The sequence below is a fragment of the Acipenser ruthenus genome, chromosome 7 (genome assembly GCF_902713425.1).
Source record: "Acipenser ruthenus chromosome 7, fAciRut3.2 maternal haplotype, whole genome shotgun sequence".
Lineage (NCBI taxonomy): Eukaryota > Metazoa > Chordata > Actinopteri > Acipenseriformes > Acipenseridae > Acipenser > Acipenser ruthenus.
The window spans coordinates 33,635,199-33,640,931 of NC_081195.1; the positions used below are offsets into that span (position 1 = coordinate 33,635,199).

Consider the following 5,733-nt stretch of genomic DNA (forward strand, 5'->3'; position numbering starts at 1 on the left):
CGTCTGGGCGCTAGTTCCTCCTCTTCATACTGGGTGGGGCATATGGCTAACATGTGCTCATAAGCCCCACAGCCAGGGCATAACTCTGCAGCGAGGTTCTTTAAAAAAACCTCCCAGCCATCATCCCCGACCTCCTCCCTTTTGGGCTGTGGACGTTCGGGCTCCTCCCACTCAGGCGTAGGAAGTTCGGGCTCCTCCAGCTTGGGCTGTGGACGCTCCGGCTCCTCCCGCTCGGGCTGTGGAAGCCCCGGCTCCTCCCGCTCGGGCTGTGGATGCCCCGGCTCCTCCCGCTCGGGCTGTGGACGCCCCGGCTCCTCCCGCTCGGGCTGTGGACGCCCCGACTCCTCCCTTTTGGGCTGTGGACGTTCGGGCTCCTCCCACTCAGGCGTAGGAAGTTCGGGCTCCTCCAGCTTGGGCTGTGGACGCTCCGGCTCCTCCCGCTCGGGCTGTGGACGCCCCGGCTCCTCCCGCTCGGGCTGTGGATGCCCCGGCTCCTCCCGCTCGGGCTGTGGATGCTCAGGCTCCTCCCGCTCGGGCTGTGGACGCTCAGGCTCCTCCCGCTCGGGCTGTGGACGCTCAGGCTCCTCCTGCTCGGGCTGTGGACGCTCAGGCTCCTCCCGCTTGGGCTGTGGACGCTCAGGCTCCTCCCGCTTGGGTACTGGAGAGGGCAGCGACTGCTCCTCTCCCTCTTGCTCACTGGAAGGCATCCCTCCCATGTCTGCAGCTAGGTACCCCAGCACCACCATGGTGAGGTCACGAACGGATGCCGGGTTGTGCTGTTGCTCCCAGTCCTGCCATCATTTCCCATCTCGCATCTGCAGCGCGTGAATAACCCAGGTGAGGTCACTGGCGAAGTTCCCCTCGGGGTGCACCAGCCAGTCCCATATTTCCCGGGACGGTGGGGAACCCGGTGGCAGTGGGGTGGCTACTGCCCCGTTGTGGCTGTCCTCCTCCCAGCCCGGCATGCAGGATGAGGGCTGCAGCTGTTGTTGCTGCTGCTGCTTCCGCTGCTTCCTGCAGCTCTTTCTTCCCATCCTCGCTTTACTATATATTTTTTTTTTTTTTGTAATCCAAAACCCCCTCTCCTGGTCTGACGCTTGGAGGCGCTGTTTATCCCACTTCTGATACCACGTGTCACAAAGACGGCCGGAGTGGGTGGTGTCAGACCAGAGCCAGGAAATAAATAAACAGAGAGATGTGGTTTGGTGAGGCTGAGCGTGTGATCACGATCAGCATTTAATAATTAACAGACAGAACAGAAAATAAAAGGTTGGAACACAAAACAGGACACGGCACTATACGCCAAAATAAAAAAGACAAACAAAACGAACTAAACAGTGCACAGACAGACAAACAAAACACGGTGAGCAGATAACACTAATATTTACGTTCTTTTATATTTACTTTACTCCTTCTCTCTCTCCCGTTCTCCACTCACCGAACACCTAACCCCGACTGCAAGAAATGTGCGTCTATATATACTATTGTGCTGGGATTCAATTACTAATTAATTATTCACTTGAATCCCAGCACGTGAATTAATTCTGTGCAACCCCGTGCTCACATATTACATTTAACCAGCACGTGAAGTGATTTGTGCTCTCCTCGTGCCTAAATACAAATCTACACTTTTTAAATACACGTGAAACACAGACCCGTTTATATCCCGTGTACCAATCTATACACCAACATTAACACACGCAACACACAACACTTAACACATAACACACAAATGCACACAGGGGCGGGGCGCATTGCCACAGGGAGGAAAACAAAAGCAGGGAAAAGTGGAAAAAAAACATGGGGTTCATCACATTAGCGAAAATCCTGAAACAGATGCAAGTGACGGTGAAGACGTGTTCACTATGAATAACATAACAGAGACAAGCATTCCCAAGGTAGCGCCTATCACATTAGAGTTAAAAATCAACAAGTCGGATGTGCAATTTGAGGTTGACATGGGGTCCAGTTTTACAATTATGAATAAAACAGAGTACTCAAAACTAAGGAATGGGGCAAAAGTACCTGAGCTAAAGACATGTTCCCTGCATCTCAGAACCTATACAGACGAAAGAGTGAAAACATTGGGTGCTGCAAACTTAACCGTACAGTACAGAGAGACTGTTAAACAGCTGCCAGTAGTAGTAGTGTCTGGCAAAGGACCAAACCTATTTGGCCGCGGTTGGATTAAGGAGTTGGAATTAGACTGGGGCACTGTAAACCAGATAGGTAGAGACAAAACAACACTCCAGGGTGTGTTGAAGAAACATGAACATGTATTCAAAGAGGAATTGGGGACATTGCGAGGCCCACCGGCTAAAATATATGTTGACAAAGTGGCAACACCAAGGTTCTTTAAGCCAAGACCTGTGCCTTATGCTATGAAACTGAAGGTGGAGGCTGAGCTGGACCGCCTCTTGAGAGACAAAATAATTGAACCAGTGAAATTCTCTGAGTGGGCAGCTCCCATAGTCCCAGTGCTAAAGCCTGATAACTCTGTGAGGATTTGTGGAGATTACAAACTTACTGTAAATCTGGTATCCAAACTGGAACAGTATCCCATTCCCAGAATTGAAGATCTTTTTGCAAAGCTCTCAGGAGGGGCAAAATTCAGCAAATTGGACATGAGTCATGCCTATCAACAGGTAATATTGGATGAGGAATCAAAAAAGTATGTAACTATAAACACACAAAGGGTTATTTACTGTAAACCGTCTTCCATTCGGGGTTTCATCCAGTCCAGCTATCTTTCAGAGAATTATGGAGGGTTTGCTGCAGGGAATTCCCCATGTAGCCATTTACCTGGACGACATCCTGGTGACGGGCAAGAATGATCAGGAGCACCTGCAGACGCTAAGCGAGGTACTTCAGAGAGTGGAGGAGGCAGGCCTACGGCTAAAGAGAAGTAAGTGTACCTTTCTGGGAAGTGAGGCTGAGTTTCTGGGTCACAAAGTGGATGCCACAGGACTACACCCACTTAAGAACAAGGTACAAGCTATCCAAAATGCATCTGCACCTACCGACATAACAGAGCTTAAGGCTTACTTAGGACTGTTGAACTATTATAACAGGTTTTTACCTAACCTGTCAACACTACTGGCTCCACTGCACAAATTGTTGAGAAAAGACACAAAATGGCAATAGAAGAAAGAGCAGGAGGCTGCTTTTGAGAAATCTAAAAAGGTCATGCAATCCACAGATTTACTTGTGCATTACGACATTGAGAAAGAGCTGATTCTGTCCTGTGACACCTCCCCCTACGGGGTAGGCGTAGTACTTTCACACCTCATGCCAGATGGGTGGGAGAGACCCATAGGTTTTATGTCAAGAACACTCACATCAGCTGAATGAAACTACTCTCAGCTTGATAAAGAGGGACTGGCTGTGATTTTCGGGGTGCAACGGTTTCACAAGTATCTCTATGGTAGAAAGTTCACCATATGCACAGATCATAAACCGCTTCTTTCACTCTTCAACGAAATGAAGGCTGTTCCACAGATGGTGTCACTGAGGATCCAGAGGTGGGCTGTGACACTGCGGACGTATGAGTAAGTGATAGTCTACAAGGCGGGTAAGGACCACAGCAACGCAGACGCCTTGAGTCGTGTGCCACTGCCGGACACTTCCCAATCCACAGGTCTGGAAGACAGGGTGCTGATGATGGAAGACATAGCGATGGTGACCGCAGAGGAGGTGAGAGTGTGGACAGGTAAAGAGTCCATACTGTCTAGGGTGAGAGAGCACGTTTTAAGGGGGTGGCCACAGCAGGGGGAAGGAACAGATTTTACACCTTATTCTGCTAGGAAGACAGAATTGAGTGTGCAAGATGGTTGTGTCTTGTGGGGGGCACGTGTCATCATCCCACAGCGAGGACGACAGGCTGTGTTGGAACAGCTGCATCAGTGCCATCCAGGGGTTTCGCGCATGAAGGCTCTGGCCAGAAGTTATTTCTGGTGGCCCAAACTAGATGAGGAGATAGAGACACGGGTAAAGGCATGTAGCAAGTGTCAGGAACACCAGAAAGCACCAGCCACAGCCCTGCTACATCCCTGGGAGTGGCCAGACAAACCCTGGAAGCGATTACACATAGATTATGCAGGACCATTTATGGGGCAGATGTTTTTGATACTCATAGATGCTCATTCCAAATGGATGGATGTTTACCCGGTAACTTCAGCAACATCAGCTGTTACAATTGACTGTTTGCGAAAAAGTTTTAGCAATCAGGGATTACCAGAAATGGTAGTTTCTGATAACGGCACCTGTTTTGTCAGCTCAGAGTTCAAGGAATTCATGAACAAAAATGGCATTTTCCATGTTACATCAGCCCCGTTTCATGCGTCTTCCAACGGTCTCGCAGAACGAGACGTTCAAATATTCAAGACGATGATGAAGAAAGCGTGAGAAGGAAGTATGTCAACTAAAGTGTCAAGGGTTCTATTCAGCTATAGGTTAACACCGCAAACTACCACAGGACTCTCTCCAGCAGAGATGCTACTAGGGAGGAAACTTCGGTCTACGCTTGAGTTAGTGCATCCCGATTTAAAGAGGAAAGTGGAAGCAGAATAAACAAAAAGAACACCACGACAAGCACACAAAGGGGAGGAGTTTTGGAGACGGAGACTCTGTGATGCAAGAAACTTCAGTCACGGTCCCAAGTGGATACCAGGAGTTTATTTAGCAGATGCCTTTATCCAAGGCGACTTACAGAGACTAGGGTGTGTGAACTATGCATCAACTACAGAGTCACTTACAAATACGTCTCACCCGAAAGACACAGCACAAGGAGGTTAAGTGACTTGCTCAGGGTCACACAACAAGGCAGTGGCTGAGGTGGGATTTGAGTCATTGCAACAGTGACTGGTCCTGTATCTTTCAAGGTAATGCTGGGAGATGGCAGAATAGTAAGCAGACACATAGATCAGATCCTGTCTAGACAACAGGACAACACCATTGGGTCAGAGGATATTGTGCTGGACACACCTGCAGAGGTTCTACAACCACCAGCTAGAGTAACCATGCCAGATGAACTTGTTCCAAGCAATGCGGACACTGTCTCAGAGCAGCTTGCTTTAAAAACAGAGGAACAAACTGGGAGTTCCCCAAAGCATGGCACAAGCTGTGCGTCGTTCCCAAAGAACTGTCAAAAAGCCTGGTTACCTGAAGGACTTTGAGTTGTAAAGTTAAAAAAAAAGTTTGAAATTAAATGTTTATGTACAGTTAAGGATGGACTATTGTGTGTTGTTACAGCAATAGTTCAGAGACATTTAGTGTATTAGTGTTACATTTTGTTTATAACTGTGTTTAAACTGTTTCCAAATTTTAGAGAAGCTGAAATCTTAAGGGGGGGAGAATGTAGTAATGTGAATGCTTATGTATATAATGCAGTTCAAGTTATGCCACTAGAGGTCAGTAGCGCCCTATATACTTACCCTCTCCTAGGATACCAGTCAGTCGAGGAAGTCCTTTATTAGAGAACACTAATGTGTAGGTTTCAACAGAGATTGTTCTAATAAAGACACTGTGATTAAAGTTATACTCTTGCATCTTGGATCTCGGGTTATTACACAGTCACTGGAATATTTGGTGTCCCCTCTGTAAATTAAGCAGGAGCTTTTCAAAAAATGCCAAACTTATACTGTTAGTGTCTCTCTCTCTCACCTGCATAATAAATAGGTTTGTGTCACTCTGCTGTGCATTTGCTCTCAGTAAACAAGGGGCACCATTTCCTCC

At 48.0% G+C, this 5,733-nt stretch overlaps 1 pseudogene; it reads left to right on the plus strand.

Moving 5' to 3' along the window:
• Positions 1 to 1,800: 1,800 nt before the first annotated feature.
• On the plus strand, positions 1,801 to 5,164 carry LOC117414551 (uncharacterized protein K02A2.6-like; annotated as a pseudogene).
• Positions 5,165 to 5,733: the final 569 nt, after the last annotated feature.